General features: G+C 40.6%; 1 protein-coding gene across 5 annotated transcripts in view; it reads right to left on the reverse strand.

Annotated features, from left to right (window-relative positions):
- LOC139755309 (dual oxidase maturation factor 1-like) overlaps positions 1–21,738 on the reverse strand; it is an 84,980-nt gene that overhangs the window by 38,625 nt on the left and 24,617 nt on the right. For 2 of the 5 annotated variants that reach the window (XM_071673434.1, XM_071673430.1), the window contains exon 1: positions 3,654–4,045. The exons of 2 other annotated variants lie outside the window; for them this stretch is intronic. The gene's annotated coding sequence lies outside the window, so the exon portion shown is untranslated. Of the gene's footprint in view, positions 1–3,653; positions 4,046–20,279; positions 20,416–21,738 lie in introns of those variants that run through there. One more of the 5 variants, XM_071673433.1, reaches the window with a different exon arrangement.

Below are 21,738 nucleotides of genomic sequence, written 5' to 3' on the forward strand. Positions count from 1 at the left end.
AAGAGATGATCAAGTTATATATATATATATATATATATATATATATATATATATATATATATATATATATATATATATATATATATATATATATATATATATATATATATATATGTAATTTTTCCCTTGAGATTACCATACAATGAATGCGGATAGCGTCTCAAAAACTATGTAAATAGACATTCCACAGTGGCCTCACGCTGCTGACGCACCTCCGGCAGTAAGTACTCTGTGCCCCCTGCCAGCCGCGTGGAGAACATGACGTAAAAAAAAGCCATTCTTGTTTAGAGCTGAACACAAGTACATGGGGACGCCTCATACTCTTCCAGCCGGATACATCGATACTTACTGATCTCATAATCTTTTCAGAATCGCTAATTCATCATAGTATTTGTTCCTACTCATGTGTGATATATATTCTTTTCAATTGAAAATTTCTACACGAGTACTGTCGCTTCTTGGAGAGAGAGAGAGAGAGAGAGAGAGAGAGAGAGAGAGAGAGAGAGAGAGAGAGAGAGAGAGAGAGAGAGAGAGAGAGAGAGAGAGAGAGAGAGAGAGAGAGAGAGGCATAGTCATAAGAAGCTGTCAAAAGAGATCCGCGGAGAACTCTTGAAACTGGTATCCGCGTACGTTTGGTTAGTAATCAAAAAATGCAATGAAGGTTGAATTAGTTCGTGACAGAGGACTCGGTACTGGCTCTGTATTCTGACCAATGCATGACACTGATTTATGTCGGTCACAGTTTGAAGGTTATGAGGTATCGGTTTGCGGATCACGCACGTGACCAATATTTTTTTCTTGCCTGTATCTTTTTCTGTATGTTTCAAACTCTATCAATCTCATGTTTTACTGTCAGTAATAGATTGATAAAGTGATCATGATAAGAAAGCTCTTAGAAAAGGATATCAACTCTTTATCATTTTTGATAATTACAGAAACTGCAGAAAGCCCAAGAAATAAGTGGTAAGTCCCGCGTTCCTTCAAGTACTACAGATTTTTGTGAACAATATCGTCCGGACTTTCGTCTTCACAGTTAACCACATTCAGCTTCACTCCCTTCCCTATTGCGTCCTCCTCCGACACATTTGTTATCTACAGCCTCACTTCCAGACCCTTGGATCAATCGCCATGCTCTCAGTTAGTGGCGCCATCCGCTGAGCAACAGTTGGCTTCCTCGGCATGTGAACCCGCCGAGTGAATGTTATTCTCTGCCATTTACAACCAAAGACTCAGTCATCAATGGCTCAGCCATCCTTGCCATGTCAACACGATAAATGGAAACTCTCGGTTCCGTTATCGTAGCCTTAAAACATAACTAACATTTAAAAAACACATTTCAAACGTGGACACACGATATCCATACATACAGACATACCATATGATGATATCTCTTCACCAGCAGCACCACATGGTCGACACTAACCCTCACCTTTGCGGTGACTACGGGGCACTGGTCTGGAGAGACACACAAAAGACATCCCGAGAAACTTAGTTTTGCAAGGTTTGGAAAAAGAAGACACCTGTCTGGCTCGACAATGCATCGGTAATCGCCTAGTGTGTCTCCTGAACACCTCACTCCCCAAGACGTTATCGTCATCATCAGAATAGGTAGCAGCAGCAGTGTTGGTCTTTCATGTGTTAACAGGTGATCCTGCGTAGGAGCCCTGTCATTGACCTCCTTGTAAGAACACCAACACTTGGGTTCTGCACGGTTTACTATTTCAGACTTGACTGAACTGATTTACTCTTGTAGTTAGTAGCTTACGCTTGTCTTTTAGTTGTATTTACTGGAGTTTGTAAGGAGATACTTAAGGAGGACAACTCTTCATAATTCATATTGTCGAAAAAATTAATATAAGACGGTTTCTTGCTTGCAATAACAAAAGGGTAGCATACAGGAAACATGAAATTAAAATAGCACGATGAACAGCTGCCGTCAAACAAAAGAAACCTTTGAAATCTGAATAATCTATCTGACACTATGTTAGTTTTAACATTTTTCATCATTTACCCTTTTATTTCTATCTAAACTGAGCATTCTGTCTCATACACTTCGACTTCATCACTAATTCTCTTTTACTCAATCTTCTCCACAAAAGGGTTTCAGACGAGAATGTTTCCCTTCCGTGAGCCAACGCTGCTGCGACTGCTTTGAGAGGTGGTCGTTACATTGTCTCTGTGGGTGAGTTCAAACCTGTGTCGTGTGTCAGGCTTGACCAGAGGTTGAAAGTGATCCTTACACACACACACACACACACATATATATATATATATATATATATATATATATATATATATATATATATATATATATATATATATATATATATATATATATATATATATATATATATATATATATATATATATATATATATATGTGTGTGTGTGTGTGTGTGTGTGTACATAGATATTCCCTCGCATATTAGAAAACTCTGTATATCAACATACATCATCACTGTTAGGACATTCAATAACACAACAAAATATTGGTTCTAGAGCTGCTGCAAATGTAAAAGTATTTTGGAGCGCAGATATTACACGAATGATAACAAAGACAAATTTATAATGACAAAACATTGTCTGAATTAATGTACAGATGCCACTGTAAACGACCATCATCATTCCCGATACTACAAAAGAGGAGTAAAAAGTTTCTGGATGAAGAAAGGAATTGTAAAAATCGCACGATAAACTTGCTGTGTGCAGCTGAGCAAGTGTCTCATCAGGTTTGTGGTACATAACTGTTCACATTTATGATCAAAATGTGAAATGATTTCGGTTCAAAGTGTACCAGGAAGAAATCTTTAATGGCACCCGTCCAGTCAGCCCGTGTCCTCTGTGCCCCTAGCAACCGCTGCAACAAGGTGTGGTTGTCATTCTTAATGGAAGTGGATCGTGAAAACCTCACCAGCGAGAATTACCTGTTTCTTGGATGACTTAGATACTCCGACCGTCTAAACTGATCTGCTGACCTCTGTAGCTTGACCTTCCGCTTCTAGTGGTTGAACTTTGACTACTGTCATATGAACCCTCCAACCATTCGTCAAATAAATCCTTGATTCGATTGCCCCATGATCCATGATTTATCTTCCCACACAGATAAATCTGTCGGACGGTAAGTTTCGTAGATAGTTCTCATTTCTTTTCCTCAGGATTATTTATACCTCAGTCTCTTGCAAGTCTCACTGAGCTTTTAATTAGTATTCTGATTAATATCTTTAGGAGATTGAGAGGCTGACAAGTTTACAGGCTCAGTGCACCAACTTCACGGCTGAACTCAAATCAGATTCGATGATAATGTGTCCTGCCAGGTGTTCTCAGCAGTGGATCAAAATATGCTAACAAGGTTAAGAGGTTTAAGTGACAGATTACCTCCAACGCCTAGAGACTTGTTAGCACACCTTGGAGGAAATTTTGATTGGAAATCAACAATAATACAGCAAGTGAAGAACGAATGCTCTAGGCCTTTCAAGAACAATTTCCAGAGAGCTATGTCAACTAGACATCGAACTTCTCAAAAACAAATTTCAGCCCTAAAGACAAGGATTAATTCTTCAAACGTTGAATAGTTCGAGAGCTCTGCCCTGGGAGGGCCCTCTGTTCTATAGAATGAAACGCCCTAGCGTAATACTGCACAACAAAGACCTTACCTTCACGGAGTGATGCCTTCCACAGTCAAGTTGTGGTAGCCTTCAGCACAGCGGTGGTAACGGGTTTGTCGCTGGCTCTGGCTGCTTAGGTTGAGACATACGACATTTCCTGCGCAGGACTGGCACTCTGTGTCTTTTGACTAGTATAAGGTTGTTTCTATCATTTGTCTCTGACTAGAACGAAGTACTGTGTCGCAGCCTCGTATCTCGAGCGCCTCGAATTGACAGTTATCAATACTAGATGTTTATGTCAGTCACCAGAATATTGGCCCCACTGAACTTGCATCCACCTAGAAGGGAGCGACGGAGCAAGCAGCGTGCCTTAGGCGGCAGGAGGCGCGTGGAAGAGGTGCTGGCGGCTGGGCGCGAGGCACACAACTGTCCCAGCCCGATCATATGTTACCGAGGTCAACCCCGCTCAGACTTAGCTGGGAAATCCCAGTACTGCGTCTGGTGGGTTGACTATAGGCGCCGCCCACCGCCGGTCAGGGTAGGTAGTGACTTGTTGATGACGTACTGAGCATAGTGAGGTAAGTGTGACGTCAACAGTAAAGTGCGTGTTGCCTAGGATAAGGACAACATAAAAGAACACTTGCTACCTCGCTGTTGAAAGTTGCCAGATACTCTCACGCATCTCTAGTCATCATGTCAGTCTTGAACTATTATACACACACTCACATACACACACCACACACACACACACACCAATATGCACGGGCATAAGGAATTTTCCTAGTGTTTAATTTACAAAATTACCGGAACTTGTGGATCTCTTTTGGGACACTAGTGTCTCACGCCACAAGAATGTGATAATCATCCAGCGAGTACCAAGAACTTCCCTGTAACCCTCAGAGAAGTCGCAGACCGTGACCTGGTAACACTGCAATACCATGACTTGTTAACGCTGCAGTCGCGTGACCTGGTAACCAATAAATACCATAACCTGGTAACCACCGAGGTACCGTGACCCGGTAACCACTGAAGTACCATGACCTGGTAACAATGAAATAGAATGACCTGATAACTGTGAAGTACCTTGACCTGTTAAGAGTACCGTAACCTGGTAATCAATCAGTACCATTATCAAGTAGCCATTAGTACAATGACCTGGCAACAGTGAAGTACCGTGACTTGGTAACAATTAAGTCATTTGACCTTGAAGCGATGGACTTAGCCCAGGTCAAGTTATCCTTATAACAAAAGCAACAGATATACACATGTACTGCAACTTTGTTATTATTGACTCTTACTTCTGATGATCTTGATGTCGCTGAGACGAAACATCGCGCTAGTAATTAACTGACCACATAATCTGCTGGTACTATTGCTACGGTTTTTGATATTACCTCTGCTGTTGCTTCCATCGCCACTGTTGTTACTACAACTATTGCTCCTATTGTCGCTACGACAATTACTGTAGCTGTTGCTGCTGATGCTTCTACGATCTGGTTAGCTCCACTGTTACCGTTTTAAGAACAACAGCAAAAACTATTATCAAGACAATAATTAGTTTCAGTTACAGTGGTAGATTCAGTAATGATAATGATAATAATGATGATAATGATAGTATTAATAATAATGATAATAATAGTAATGATAATGATGATAATAATAATAATGATAATGATAATACTAATGATAATGATGATAACAAGAATGATGATAATAACATTGATGATAATAATTGTAATAACGATATTGATAGATATATCAGTAATGATAATAATAATGGTAATGATAATAGTAATAATAATAATGATAACATTGATGATAACAATAATTGTAATAACAATATTGATATTTATATCAGTAATGATGATAATGATATGGCTAATGTAATTACTGATACAACTACTGTTCATAATATAACTGCTGATTTCAGTACCACGAATACTAGTCCTTCTGCTAACAACACTACCTACCGACCGCACTAATTCCATTATAACTGTATCTACTTTTATCGCCGCTTAATGGCACAAAGTACATTATCTACACTCACGACCATTATCTTTTCCAGTAATGTTAGTCATTGCCTTATATGATAATTACTTATTTGATATTGACAATATTTGAATACATGAGTTAGCTGGAAGATTTTTTCGGAAATAGACATTATTGTTTATACTCTTAAAATTACAGAGTGGGCAACATTCTTCCTCTCGTTAAGGTAGTGGGAGGAGGAACCATACGGCAGGAGGGTGAGTGAAGGGCGGTAGGGGGCGCTGAGAATACCAAGAATGGGAAGGGCTCGGGTGAAGGAAAGGTTGGATGGTCCAGGAGGGAGTTGAGGCATGAGAGAGAGAGAGAGAGAGAGAGAGAGAGAGAGAGAGAGAGAGAGAGAGAGAGAGAGAGAGAGAGAGAGAGAGAGAGAGAGAGAGAGAGAGAGAGAGAGAGAGAGAGAGAGAGAGAGAGAGAGAGAGAGAGAGAGAGAGAGAGAGAGGTAACGGCGGGGGTGGAGGGGTGGGCGGAGGTAAGCAGGGACGGGATCCTAACCAGGTTTGAGTTTTTTTGCTTGTGTGTGGCCAGGCCCGGGGATCTCCCTGGGTTCACCAGAGCACAGACTCGTCATCTGGTCGAGCTTCCTCGAGCGGGATCTCCGTCAGGAAGGCCCAGTTCCTGGTGATCTCGCTTTGTTGAATGCCATAGAAAGATCTCTCATGGTATTATGTTACACAGGTAAGCCTCTCATGCTAATGATACAGCTTGTATATAGATATGTTTCGTTAGAATGAACGCCCGTGTATAGTAACGGATTTCATCTTCAGATTCACCGACCACTTATGCTTCTAAACTATGGCTATTTAGAAATGATATAACTATTTCTAATGGCAGTTTTGATGCATGAGGTGTTGTCTCTAGTTTCATTTATCGTTTTCAAAAGCTATTGTGAGATAACCACTACATGTTCTAATAAAAGAATTTTTGTTAGAGTTAACGATAAATGTCGCATTTTCTTATTTTCTATAGTTCACTACTTATAACTCTTAATTCTGAGTTTTATGATATAGATAGAAATTCTAAAAGCATTAAAGCCAGTGTAATTATACCTATAAGCGACAGTTCAGATTTATATAAGATTACTATTTACTGTTTTGTTGAAGTTTCCTCTCACTTTATTAGGATTATTATCTATTTAAGCGTTGAAATCTCCAATATTGATTTTACGATTATTTTGCTGATTTCTGCTACCTATCGTGAAATCATGATTTTTGGAACGTTTAAATCTGTGCTTCTTCATCAGATTTCAGATTTTAGTATTGACGTCATAATTTGCACATTATAGATATATATTTTTCCTGAAGGTTTTAATTTTTCATCTTAAAGCCTTCAGGTTCCAATGTAATGTTTTCACTGCATATATTTCGTATCTATAACATCATCATTCACATTCCCACCTGATATTGGAATGACTCTCTATTCCAACAATGATATTTCTCTGGTTCTCGTGGCAGTGATGCTCATACGTCATCTGAAAATGCCTGTCATTTATGACAACGTTCACTTCATGACACGGGAATGATCGCTCCAGATTTCTAAGCTACAGAGGTAAATGTTTTCTTTCACCTTACCAACACAATTCTTTGGTATAAATGTATTCTATAGTATTGCTGTGCTATGACGACAGATGTGAAACATATTCAAGAAAATTTTCTGTCTGTGAACTGTGTCCAGATAAGGAGTAGTTGACTGAAACAAACAACATTCATGAAAAACAAAATGTTGCCATCACTTCACAAGATACTTGTGTACATTTTTCAGTCACATTTTACCACCGTATTTGAGAAATGTAAGAACAGCACACTGACATCTTTTCGTGTTTGCACCAGCAGCTTGTTACGTATTGGTCTGATGACTGAGTTTTACAACCAAAATGTTACAAAAAATACAACGAAAGTTATTATAACTATAAGCGAGCCTAAATCTTATAAGATTACTATCTACTTGCATGTCGAAGTTGTCATGTGTTATTACGATAACTATCTACTTGCTCGGTGAAGTTTGTTCTTTTTTTTTTCTGAAGATTTTTTTGTGTTAGATCACGGCAGGGAAGTATATAGCTACGACGTGGTGTGAGTCACGTGTTGTCAAATGTTAGGTATGAGGAGGAGAGACTGCAGGTTTGTGGACTAGATTCCAGCTGCTCACGTGAGAGAGAGAGAGAGAGAGAGAGAGAGAGAGAGAGAGAGAGAGAGAGAGAGAGAGAGAGAGAGAGAGAGAGAGAGAGAGAGAGAGAGAGAGAGAGAGAGAGAGAGAGAGAGAGCGTAACCATTAAAGATGTAATACAATTATTCCCGTCATTAACTAGCTACATTTAGTAACTTACAAATGTCTTCTCAGTTTGTCAAGAGTATTCCTAAAGCCTTGGTTTACACAATCCTTCAAGGTGCAGTTCAAGTAAATGTGCTGAAATACTCTGTCACGTAAGAATTCCTTTGGTTTTGGTCATCTAATTCCTCTCTCCCGGATGTCGACTCTTGGCCTTACACTCTCATCCTCTGATGGTGAAGTGTGCTGGCAAGATGTCTCAGGCTGTAGCGAGGTCAGTATCTGTTCCCTTCAGTGTTGGGTCAAGGTGATCGGCGGCCGGAGGGTGTCCGAGCCTTTCATCGTGCTTTTACTTGCAGAGTTGACAGTGAGTTCGTCGCATAGACGCTATCTGTCCGCGGCTTGATGTTAGGGCACTATCTGCCTGTGGTTCGTTGTTAGGGTTCTGGCTGACTGAACCTCGTTGTCAGGTTGGTGATTGAACGGGGTTCGTTACCAAAATTGATACAAAGTGTCGATGATGAAAAATATGTAAGCTCTGTATATCGGTTGGTGATGCTTCCAGCAGGTCGAATGATTTCACAGTGCTGGGCTGGTAATGGAGTTAACTGACACATATGCTCATCAAGTGTTGAGAATGTGCGTCACACCCACGCATGCAACCCAAGTTTACAGATGGCTAGGACTCTGTTTCATCTTTCCCACTCTGCCTCCTCGTGTGTTAAGACTGAGCTGCCGTGTAGATATCTACAGCAACAGAAGATGGTGTATTTAATCACCCACACGTGCTCACAAGACTACACATGGCAGCGCACATACATTCATGGACAATGATTCACACACAGTGGATAATCCGTCCATAGTAGATAAGGATGCACACATGTACAGGTGTTCATGACATTTAGAGCTTGTTTGCTATGTATAGAGAGCAAGTGTTGATAAGTACATGTATGAAGAACAGTTATCAAGATGAGCGTAGGGTGGAAATATGAAATGGTTGCTGGTGTCTATGTATATGGAAAGGTCGTGAAGAATATACAGTTATCCTATTTTGAGGCTCAAAAATATGGAACAAGGTTAATGTATGTAAAGGCAAGAAACATTACAAATTCACGCCTTTCATAGCAAAGATTCTGTCACTCGACATTTGGTAGAAAATGATCTCACATACGTATATCAGGCCAAGCAGTGACGTCATGGAGTAAAGGGAACTGTTCATCATCGACGTCATCAGGACTCACCAACGATGATTGCCTTGCTGCTTAATAGAACATTGTCTGTTATCAGAGACACAAACATTTGCAAGGTTACTCAAGGTAGTTCTTGTTCACATGCTCTAAGTTAAGTAAACTCACTTACCTTAAATGAATATCTTTTGAACGCCATTTTTCAAGATGTAATATGCTGAAATTTTTTTATAAGACAGCGTGGGAGACACAAAACAGATTTCCACAACATATGGACGAATAACAAATTTATCATAAAAGAAAGTGGTGGGATCAGTCCCAATCCTATGGAAGAGAACAGCAGAGAATATCAGCTTTTGAAAATCCGTAAGATAGAAGAAACCAAACGGAAGACAATATTGAGCAAGACATAGTGGAAGGCTAAAGATAAAACATGACGCTTTGAAAAGTAAAATATTAAAGGAGGAACACATTTGTATATTCAAGACATAAACAAGAAATGACGTCCTAACGCGCATCTGAATCTTCCTAATGTTGACGATGTTTCTTTCACTTCCCCGCAGCAGCACAGAAACCTCATGTGAGAGTCGGTGTGGGAATGGGTTTTCCTGGCAGCACTAAACAACTTTTACATGTTCTAAACTTTCTTGTTTGTGGGAGTAACTAGACTATCTAAAGACTGGCTATTTGACGTTGAAGAAGTGGCTGGCGAGATTTTCTAGCACAATATGTATTTTCTCTGCTATCGTATGTCATAATGCAGACTGCTAATGACAGAAAGCTTATATATAAGAACTTAGGCACTACTTGTATCGAGAATCAAAAGCAAAACATAATAACTAAAATATCTAATTAATAGTAACGTAATATCTGACATTTTTCTTAAACATTTACAAATAGAGTCATACTGGGTAAGCAAGCACACCTGACGACACACTCACACAAAGGCAGATATACACAGATACAAGTGATCTTCCGGTCATTATGATACACATCAGTAAACTCAGAATTAACTTGATGTACGTAATCCTTCACCCATGACCACTTCTTCGGAAACGTCTGATCATATATATCTTTTTTGCAATCAATGGACCATTATCATCACCCTCGAGGAGGACTTTCGTCATATAAAGTGAAGAAAAAAGCTGGTTGTCAGGAAGAGACGCAGATCCTTTGGTTCAAAAATCAACAATGAAACTGTGTCTCTATAGGACCGCACTCTGTGTTTGTATTACTAAACTTTCCATAAGATTCGTTGCCCACAAAGGAACATAAACAACTTTTTTCAGTAAACATAATTAGAAAATAATTCATTACATTCTGAAAGAAAAGATCGATATTCTAAAGAAAGTAAAGAGCTTTTACCCTCATGTGAGAGGCGGGAATTTTTATGGGCGCTGGTCTCCACTTCGGGGAAGCACTAGGAAACTTTCAAAAAGGACTTGAGGGACTGAGGCTTGTAGGACACGTACTAATTTTTTCTTAGATATTCGCCAGGTATTTTGTAAACGTCCACAGCTTTACCTTGTCTGCTGGGACCTTGCGACTTCCTATGTTAGTTATACTTCTTGAATGGCAACAAGTTCCTTCTGAATAATAGAACAGGTATCATACAGTCTCTGATAACCAGCATAACTCTCACAGACTTCAACGGAACCACATCCGTACATCCTCAGGCAACTTGAATCTCACAGTCTTCTCTCTGATCACCAGTATGGCTTCCGTAAGGCAAGAACCACTCGTAATATCATGCCCTAATTTGCTAATGTCTGGTCATCATCCCTGAAAGATTTTGGGTAATTCTAAGTAGTTGCGCTTGATATATCCAAAACTTTTTGACAGTAGTTGGCATCGGGGTATCATCTCTGAGCTCCCTTCTTTTGTTTTCCCTCCCTCACTTTGCTCCCTCATATCTAGCTTCTTCTCAGACTGATCTATCTTCGTGGTTGTTAATGGATCAGTCTCTTCCCCTCTCTCCATTAACAGCGGTGTCCCTCACGTTTCTGTTATGTCTCCTACTTTTTTCCTCCTTTTTATTAACGATTTCCTTTCTTTCACAAACATCCAAATGTATTTATACGCCGACGACTCAACACTGCATTCCTCCACATCCTTCAGTTCGAATGCTCCTTCTTTCGCTCGGTCTGCATCTCGTATCGGCACAACTTCCTCAATAAACTCAGATTTGGTCATTATATCTTTGTGCGGGAGAAGAAATCTGGTCAAGCTTAATGTCTCCAAGACCCAGCTTCTGCATCGAAAATTCCTCACAATTTTCCTAACTCCTTTGATGGTTCTGTAATTCCACCTCTTGAGTCACCTAACATAGTATTGCTACAATAACCACACTATCTTGGAAACTTCACATGACGGAAATAACTTAGTCTGCTGCTAAGGAACTGGGTGTCCTGTTAAGATGTCGAAATTTCGTTTCTTCTGAACAGTTGCTTCGTTTATACAAAGGACTGATCCATGTTTGTATGGAGAACTGCTCTCACATCTGGGGTGGTTCTAGCTCTGCATCCTTACTTGACAGAGTTGAGTGATCCACTTAAGTTCCTAACCTTTGCAGGTGAGCAAAGCCTTTGAGGTAAATGTTCTAATGACCATAACTTTAATCTTATAAGCTGTAATCTTCAGCCATTCTCTGTAGCACTCTGAATTTATAAGTGACGGAACATTCTGAGCCTCTACCGGCTTCTGATGTCCGCCAATTAGCAATTGCAGGTCATCTGCATGAGAGAGCGCTTGAACCTACTGTCAGACGAAAGCTTTGAAACGTTTATATTAAACAAACTGCATTTTTATGCGTGTTTATATGTATGTATGTATGTGTTGATTCTTTCTTTACATATGATTATTTCTTTCATTTAATATTCTTCCTCTGAAAATAATTAAACGAGCAGAACAGCAGACAGACAAACAGACATTGCTAACCAACATGCATGGTGAGGGAAGCTCTGCCACCACAGATCTGATTGTTGCCAGCCGCTTACCCGCAGTCGGTGTCACTTTGTGGTACCAATATATTGTCAAGGTTATGAGGAGAGAAGGTAACAGAAATTTGACTAGTCAGATGTTTTACTTTCTTTGAAGTCGAGCGAATCTTTTTTTTTATAAACCTGTCGGGCAGAACCATCCATCTGCTGTCATCAGCATTGCCTGATGTTCCTAGCACAGTTTCTACCTCCTGACAGTGATGGGAAAATATATAGACTCCGACGTCTGTTTCTTCTCAAAAATAATAGCAGACAGACAACATTCTTGTCGTCAGCAAGAAAGTCTCTACAATTTGTGTTTACTCAAGCCATTAGGAAGGCTTTTAACAGATGTTCAAACAGGACTGTCTCCTGGCTGCTAGAGAGAGCTCAGCTTTGATGATCATGACCACAGTTTCGTCGTTGCGCCTCAAGGCGATGAGGGAGAAATTTGTGGGTACGCTGCTGTGAGGGGTTATAAACCGGATGATCACTGAATGCTTTATGTGGCGTCATGTGTGTGTGTGTGTGTGTGTGTGTGTGTGTGTGTGTGTGTGTGCGCGCGCGCCACTGTTTACGATGATGTGAGACACTGTATATAGTTCTGTGTGTAGTGCTTTGTGTATGGTGTTATGTTTGGTGATGTGTATGCATTGTTGAGTAGTATACTTCTGTATGTATATATGATCGTATAAGTACAGTACACTCTGTCTAGTGGTGTAATATACGTTTGATCACATACGATGCTTGTATGATAGTTGGTGTATTGTGGGGTAACTACAGTGCTGAATGTTTGGCGATGTGGTGTATGTTGGTCCCTTTATGGCGGTACGTGCATAGTTATATGTGCTTAATATCTCTTCCGTATTGGCGTATGTGTCTATCTGTGTATTTTTGTGTATGGTTATACATGTATGATGGAGTCTATAAGGTGCTGTGCCACACTGTTTCGTGGGAGAGCACTGCCACTTGATCTCTGGCACCACCTCATCGTTTGGCCATGGGTTCCGCAGGCCAGTGAATATTAACGGAATTTCTTGCTATTAATGCTTTTATATTTTTCCCCAGCAATTGATCACCGTTTCCTGCGTTCGCGAAGTAGTCCAAGGAGAAAGTGTTACACATATGTAAGCTTCTCTCATGAAACTATATCCTGTCCTAAGTGGTTAAAAGTGATTCCTCTCTTTTACCACCAGGAGGAAGTGGACCGAGTATCACTCACAAAAAGCGATCGCTACCTCAGCTGTCAACGGACCGTGTCTGCGTTAAGTCGTGACGCGGGAGATCCTATACGGGTGCCACTCGGAAAGTCAGGAAATTCCTGACTCATAAGACTCGTCTTGATTTACCTGCGCACCTGAGCCAAAACTCAACAGCCAGTTACAGACTGCCATGTATAGCCATGGGAACCTTAACAGACGTAACTTCATGCCTTTCGGGTGTGGACGTCTGCCTATCAATCGAACTGATGTCTTATCTTGAAGGAAAACTAATTTTGACTGTCTTACAGTCCAGATGTCTCATGGGGGCAGTTGTAAATGATTACATCACAGGTTATTATTATACTTGGTTCCGACATTCATGATGCTGTGACCGAGTCACTATGACCCTATCTTAGCAACAGCAGCTTGCAGTTAACTTTCTTGACCCTTCACATGGCGTTACATCAGATGATTACGTCAAACAGTTTATCAGTATACTCATTGCTCAAAGCTGTCCATATCTTTTCTTTAGAGGTTAAAGCATTATCTTCCGCTACTGTTGGAATATAATGGTACAACCTCACTTTTAGGTACTGGTGATATGTAGTAATCATTTCATTTCTTCATATGTTGATGACACCGAAAGGAAACTTACTAGGGTGGAGTGCTGGGTAGATTTACATGAGACCTTAAATTCTTGTGCTAAAGGTATCTAATGACAAGATAGTTATCCATCGTATGGTGCAGTTGATCGGTACAGGACACATCATTAACTTGGCTGTAACGCTGACAATCAGCCATCCACCTGGACAGCTGTTCATGTCAAAAAAGAGATCGCGAAGCACTGTACCTATAGGCAAGTCTACGACACAAGACTCTCTATAGTCCCTCGTAAGGTGGCTGGACAACATGTTGATGTTGGCGTCACTGTGACAAGCCGTTACCTTTCTGGCGGTAAACTTAGCAAATGTATGGCAGATTATCTATGTAATTATCAAACTGCAATATATTCTTTCGTACCCTGGTTCATTATAACGTAAATAAACAGTTGTCTGACACATCATGTAAGTAATCGCTCGAAGTGAAGGTCTCACTCCGCTAGATTTGCTCGAGCAGATCTCTAGGTCTCTCTCCTTCTATAAAATATTTGGTCTGTTTTTCACAATGATTCTGACTTTGCAAAACTCGAATTGCACGTTCACGTATGTAAGCGTTTCTTATATCATGCAACAATCTGACTCGAGAGAGAAGACATTTTGGATCTAGATGTATCCTGTGAAGTTGATTTGGATTATGCTTTATTAGTATAGATGGATCACTTGTTGACTGAAATGATTACTGAACTGATGTCTGTTCGTGCATGATGGAGATACACGATACAAGTTGCAGATCGACATCTGTTGGCCATATGCTAGACTGCTGGATGAATATGATGATAATAATTTTTGCAAGTAATAAATGAGCACTATGTACCATATGCTAAGCTTAGTACAAAAGAAATATATTGTTAAGAAATTGCTCGTGTGAAAGTTCCTTAAGTGCATATGTGCTGAGAGACGATAGAAAAAAAAAATCCTCTGAACTCGACAACAACTTTCATCAAATGACGTTTGCCATCTGTCGCATTCGAGATACACCTTGAATCTAAAGTGCGAAGGAAAGACAAGATAATTGTAAGAATGTCCTGTGTGGTATCTCGTAAACAATAATCCTTCATCTTCTGAAGTAAAAGTAAAATTACACCAACAGTAATCGGTTTGTGGCATCACTTGCATATGGACATCGAAAGATGTAAATAAAAGTATAGCAACGACCGGAGTGTGCACAACTCATCTTGGAACGTTACATGCTAAGAGAAAACGATGACCGAGAGGACTGGCTTATGTTACAGTGCGGCGCATGAGCACTTGTGTGTACTTGTTTAGGTCATGGTTAAACGATGCTACTGAGGTTTAGTACATAGTTGTATGGCCCGATCGAGCCAGCACGTGTCCTTCCTGTTTGATTTGTGGTTGCGCGACTTTGTGTCGGTATGTGTATGTGGCAGTGTGACTCGGTCGAGTAGAAATGATTGATGACAACAGAATGACTCAAGAGGGAAAATATGATGAAGTTATAGACGAAGCCGTGACCGTATATGTGGGTCCCTACTCCTCCTGGGATGAGGTGTAGAGAGTGCTGTTGGTGAATAACTAAGACATAGGTTGCTGTGATAATACCACTGAACTTCACTAGTGAAATGAAAAAAGATTGTAAGTTTACAGATGATCATAAATATATCTGTCTAGATATTTCAATAAATCAAATGGTATTTGACTAGAATGCTGGTGTCCTTCTACAAGCCTTCAGTGCTACGAGTATGATGGAATACTTTGCTAAATGAGGGATGACTCATCCTAATGCATCAAGGGCGAATGAAACACTTTTAACTCTTCTTACTTGAGAAGATACAAGTCGTATACCACCCACCCCAACCAAACCATAAGATCCCGATAGATATCTGCGCCACCCTCGCACGGGTACTGTGTCATTCGCGTGTGTGTGTGTGTGTGTGTGTGTGTGTGTGTGTGTGTGTGTGTGTGTGTGTGTGTGTGTGTGTGTCCGTCTGTCTGTCTGTCTGTGTCTGTGTCTGCGTAAGTGTGTGTGTAAATAAACATCTGAACGGTCAGTTGACAGTCAAATTTCTTTTAGCGTATCGCTTAGCACTGAGGAAGATATGAATGGGTGTTGCTGAGGGTAGTTCAGATGACAAGCTCACAGACGTCAATTTATTTTCGTAAGTCTGGCAGTACAGTCGCAGACCGGTCGAGAGGAACGCGTGCTGCCATTCGTCTGACAGGATTTGTCGTACAACTCCACAGCAAGTGGCTGCACTGCACGGAGATCTACATCTCACTAGAGGCTGTTACTTGACGTTATGTTGTTTATATATAAGATTGAAGTAGTCCTCTAATGTTATGAAAACTAACTTGTTTGAATTACCCTTACCCTACAATCCCTCGGGAAAATGTTCGTACCTAAACCCCGGAAATCCCTACGAGTCTTCCCATATATGACGTCATGAGAGAGGTAAATCCCCGGGAAAGGTTTCCTACAAGATGGAGAACAGACTGTCATTGTGATTCTAGAACCAGAGAGCATCTTCCTCATGATGATCGTGGGAACTGCTTCGTTAAACACTCATTTCTATAAAAAGAATCTTGATGAGGGTCCCTACAATATTCAGAGCGGATCTTGACTGGTCGTTAAGTGCAGGTAAACATGACGAGTGACGCAAAAAGACCACAGGAAGCGATGTCTTCACAGTCCAGCGTTGCCCAATTAATAGTCAGTCTTCATAGCGACCTTTAAATATGACTGTGTTATAAACAGTGCATCATCAAATGACGCGAGTCTCTCATACAGCCACTAGATATATACATTATACATGTCGTACCACATACAACACTACACATGCCATAGAATGTACATGTCATACAGCATATATAACATCATATACATGTCATGCAGTATATATGTCATACAGTATATATGTCATACAATATACATGCGATACAGTATACGTGTCATACAGTATGCATGGCATACAGTATACATGCTACACAACAAGAGCTCTGTATCCACCCACCAACCTGCCAGACGTACCCTTCTCTCTCATGGGGTGGGACCCTCGCCCAGCGGTCTGGTCTTTGTGGTCTAGAGAGAGGTACGACTCCCAGGGTGTGGCTTGCTTCTAGTTTCCTTTTGCAATGTTATGTTTTCGTGAAAATGTGGATATTGGCATACAGACGCATATAGTCTTATGTATGTTCATGTGATATATATACATATACATATAGATGTATATTCAAGGCTGAACTTATGTATGTACACATATTTCAATGGACTTTTGATTAGGCTTGTAATTAACTCGCAACATCCAGCAACCTATGCCCTTTGTCACCCTCATGTGGGATGGGGACAGGAAGCGTTGAAGATTTTGTGGAAGTAAAGAGAGGTCTTTTATCTTTTACGTAGACACTAAACATATGCACAGACTGTATGAGATCTCTGTGGTACGCGATGAAGTGCCATCCAGAGGTACATAATATCATGTGCAATACTGGAGACTGTGACACAGTTGTTGCGACTCCAATGCAAAGTATGGAGTTGCTACTGTGTTTACGTTTTTTACCACATGCTCCAAGTTCAGCCAAAATTCTTTGAAAAGTACCATTTCTCGGAATTATCAAGACCAGGAGGCAACTTTGATTTCTTAGAAAGACAGTTGGTTCAAATTTTTGTTTCCCCAAGCTATTCCATTTTATGGAGAGTCAAATCAGACTGAAGCGATGATCAGAATATAAGATAAACGAAAAACTGAAATTGTAAAGTAGAATCTCTTAAGGGGCAGCAAGGTATAGAAAGACGCCTGGGACTTAAAGGAAAGGAATATATTCACTGGGAAATCGAAATGAACGTATTAGGAAGTGAGTTTAGTAAGAAACTACATATGCCACAGCCTGTCAGATAATTTGAAGACGTCGAGAGCTAAGCAGAAGATTACACAACTTCCCTGACAGAAGATGACTAGAGGTGATTCACACAGATAGCCAGTAGACCTATCACATAGATCGTCAGTAGACCTACCGCTGTGAACTTTATACTGCTGATTAGACAGAATGGAATGGGATTCTAAGTGTTTAAGAAAGAGAAAGCTAAGGAAAGTTTCTAAAGCTTTAGAGACGGCAGAAGTGAGGACAATGAGGCGATAGCTCGACGGGCTACAGCGGTCTGCAACAAGGCAAGGTTCCAAGAAGAAGGAAAAGTTTGGGTCTTGAGACAAACATGTAATATGCGACCAAGGTTTGAAGCTAGTTTCGAAGCATACTCGTTTAGTTACTACGTCATGACAGGAATCGTTTGTGTTTCTCATAAGCCTTCATGGCGACTGGCCGTAATGCTATATGATCTATTGAGGCTTACTCATTGTGTCATAACAATCGCCGTAATTCGTCCAAAGTGTTCTCTGTGTGAATGTATCTCTCTCACTACATCAGTTCTCTCTTGAGTATGTCAAGTATGTTGCATGACCTAACTTCATTCGTTGAGTAAGTCATATGCCTAGATATAAGAGTCATATGTGCCATATTGCTCAGTATAGGTTCCGCATTACTTTTATGCCTTAATGAGCTACAATCAATGTGCAATGTGCCAAGATGAATCTAGTTCAGCATGTCATGTAACGTAATGTACCTCATCCATTATATGAGATGCTTTGATTGAGTTGCTCAATCACTGACGCTGAACCTCACATGTAAAGCAACATGCTGCCTATTTTTCATCGTATTCCTTTTTTTGCCATATCGTCATCTACAGGTACTGATTCGTGACCACCAGATGACCTCCTGACCCGTAACACAAAGGTTCTTGACCTGCAACACATGACCTAGGTGGTCAGTAACCCGTGACTTCTCGTGAAATCGTAATTTTTCACGCATGACGTCATGAGAGAACCTCTAAACTCCTCACAAAGACGAGTGTTAGTGATGGTGTCCAAGTCTCCCTCTAGTGCTCTCCTTCCCTGGCGGTACAGGCTCTAGGCACGCCCTCCATCTTCCCTGTTTCTACAAAGGTTTCGATATAACTTGCACTAATTACGCCCTACGTAATACCATGAAGTAATTTTCTCATACGAAATAAAAGCACTGACACATCCAGTTAACAGGAGCGCCGAGCTGTTGCTGTGGTGCGTTGAGATGACGACACCATATGACAACTTGATATCGTTTCCTGTCAACATAATTGTTTAATTATCACATGACGAGAGGAGGGAAACTACTGGCAGCCAAGGGCTCTCACGGCATCCGTGTCACTTAGTGTGACTGACATGCCACACTTGTTGCATCACCACCGCCACTTCCACCAACACCGTCACCACCACCACCACTATCACCATCACAGCCATTGTCTCTAACACCACGTCTGACCTGTCCGTCAGACCTTTTCTTGTCTTCTATGAGAAACTTTCCACCTTCAGTGCCCAGCAGATGTTGGTCTGAACACAGCAAAAATGATTCAGGTTCTTCATTCGTGTAGTTTCCCTGAATATCAACGAAAGATTATCACACTGATGAAAATGAGGTACAAATGACGCTAGAAACAAGAATGGAACTTTCAGTTGCGAATTCCCTCTGTTGTCTGAACGTCTTTTCAGAAAAAATAAGTAACATTTTAAAAGAATTGGGCTAATTTTTGTTATACACTTTTCAAAAAGTTTCAGTTTCTATTACTGACGAATCATCTCTCACGTTTAATTAAGACAAGAAGCATTTCTCAAGAACAGCTGAAATTATTTCTCACGTTCAAATCTAAACATTTTTCACTCAAAATCAAGACAAGTTCTCACGTACAACCAAAAGGATTTCTCACACGCAATCGAGAGAAGTCAGTAACAGTGAAGTGACTTCTACACATGCAATCCAGAGGCTTTCCACTACTGTCTGACAAGGTCTGTTGGTCCATTTAGCGAATCTAACCTTTTGTGGAGGTTTCTTACTTGTGTTACCTTGTGATACCTTGTGGTACCTTGAATGGTCTCGCACAAACCACTGGGCGCTTACCTGCGGAGAAAGAGAAAACCGTCTTGAAATATATAATCAACTTAATTGTTTAACTGCATTTATATCATAACATGAACGAAATTCATCATGTATACTTTGTGGAGTTATAAACACAGGTCATAAAATCTAATATCTTGAATGATATACACCTTTAGGAAATAAGAGAACATCATAAGGAGTTCAAATCAAAACAGTATCACGTTTACGCAGAACTCAAATGTGTTCACAAGTACATGACAAAGAAAAATACCTTTCTGCATCTCTTGCGAGATATTTGTAAGAGACACAAGCGAGTTAACAGATATGAGAGAGATCATAAAGCAAGGGAGACACTAGCGCATGAGATACAATGAAAACATAACAAGACAGTTGTGGTTTTAACTTAACCTACAAGTCTGTCGGAAGTGGGTACTGCTCAAGGTCCTCCACCTGCCGCGGTACCACAACTACCAAGGTAGCAGGAGCGGTGGCGTCGCTTACCTCACGGAGAGGAAGGTTCACATTATCTGCTTGTGTTGCACAGTCGAGAGGTCTTCACTTGCTACACCAGTTGACCAGATTTGTTTCATGTTTATGCCATCGACTTACTGCAGGTCTATGACGGGCGAAAATGTCACTGGAGGTGATAGTGATTTTTTTTAAGCCGCACAGAATATTGTTAACTTCTCTCCTGATACCTAGTAACCATAGTCTTCCACCGGTCGTAAGCTGTGACCTACCTCGTGAAGAGGAATAGCTGGTTTGGGATTCTAGTGACTATTGCTCTCAGGTCTATGCATGCCGCACCCATGCGACAGGCCCTGGGTCTTTCAGCAGTGAGAGTAACGGCCTAACCACTAAATCTCAGTTTGACCCATATTCTTAGTGGGGAACGAAGAATTCTAACCCTAACGTCTGTCATCATATCTCAAGACCAATTTTCCAGCGAATATGCAAGGCCTAAACACTATATCTCCTTTGTTGATGGCTGAATGGAGAGAGATATCACCTATTTTCACACCTTCCGAACGCTTAAGAATAGATCTCGTGAAGGAGTTACACAAGGATGACGAGTGGCTCACAAAGGGCCAGATTCATGGCTGATGACTGGACTGAAGAGAATGTGTAGAGAATTGTAGACGAGACATCCAATTCCTCTACTGGATGTACAAAGACTCGCTCTCATACTGTCCAAGAACATGCAGGAGTAAACTAACCTTACTACTTAACCAGATACAAGAATGTAGTAAATAACACACACACACACACACACACACACACATAGATATGTGACGACATTATCTGTACGTATTCACGAAAAAAGAAAAAAAATACGGATGTCACATGAACAAAGGCACTAGCGTTACACATGCAGCTTTGTCATGTATACGTCATCTTACCACCTCAAAGTACATGTTTATTTGGAGGGATGAAAACACATCTAGTTATCCATATTACTGTACCACTTAACTGGAAGAGAAAATTACTGTACCACTTAACAGGAAGAGAACTTAAAGAAGAATGGTATGCATTTATACTGAAAGGTTATCAGTCGTGTATCAATTAGTGTTCCTGACCATGACACATTCAAGGGCCACCCATGCTCGAGCGCATGGGTGAATCCTGTTTGCGGCAGTTGGTTCACAGTCAACCCAGCTGTTTATCCACCCCAAGGGGTTGATCGATATGATGGGTACCTGGCTCAGGAGGAACGTGCAAGGGTTGGAAATTAGGGCAAATGAGAGTTGGGGTAAGAGAGTATCATTAGTCCATTCTTTCGCCTGTTTCCTTGCGCTACCTCGTTAACGCGGGAGACAGCGACAAAGTATGATAAAAAAAAAAGAATATATATACATATATATATATATATA

This window comes from Panulirus ornatus, chromosome 19, assembly GCF_036320965.1.
Source record: "Panulirus ornatus isolate Po-2019 chromosome 19, ASM3632096v1, whole genome shotgun sequence".
Lineage (NCBI taxonomy): Eukaryota > Metazoa > Arthropoda > Malacostraca > Decapoda > Palinuridae > Panulirus > Panulirus ornatus.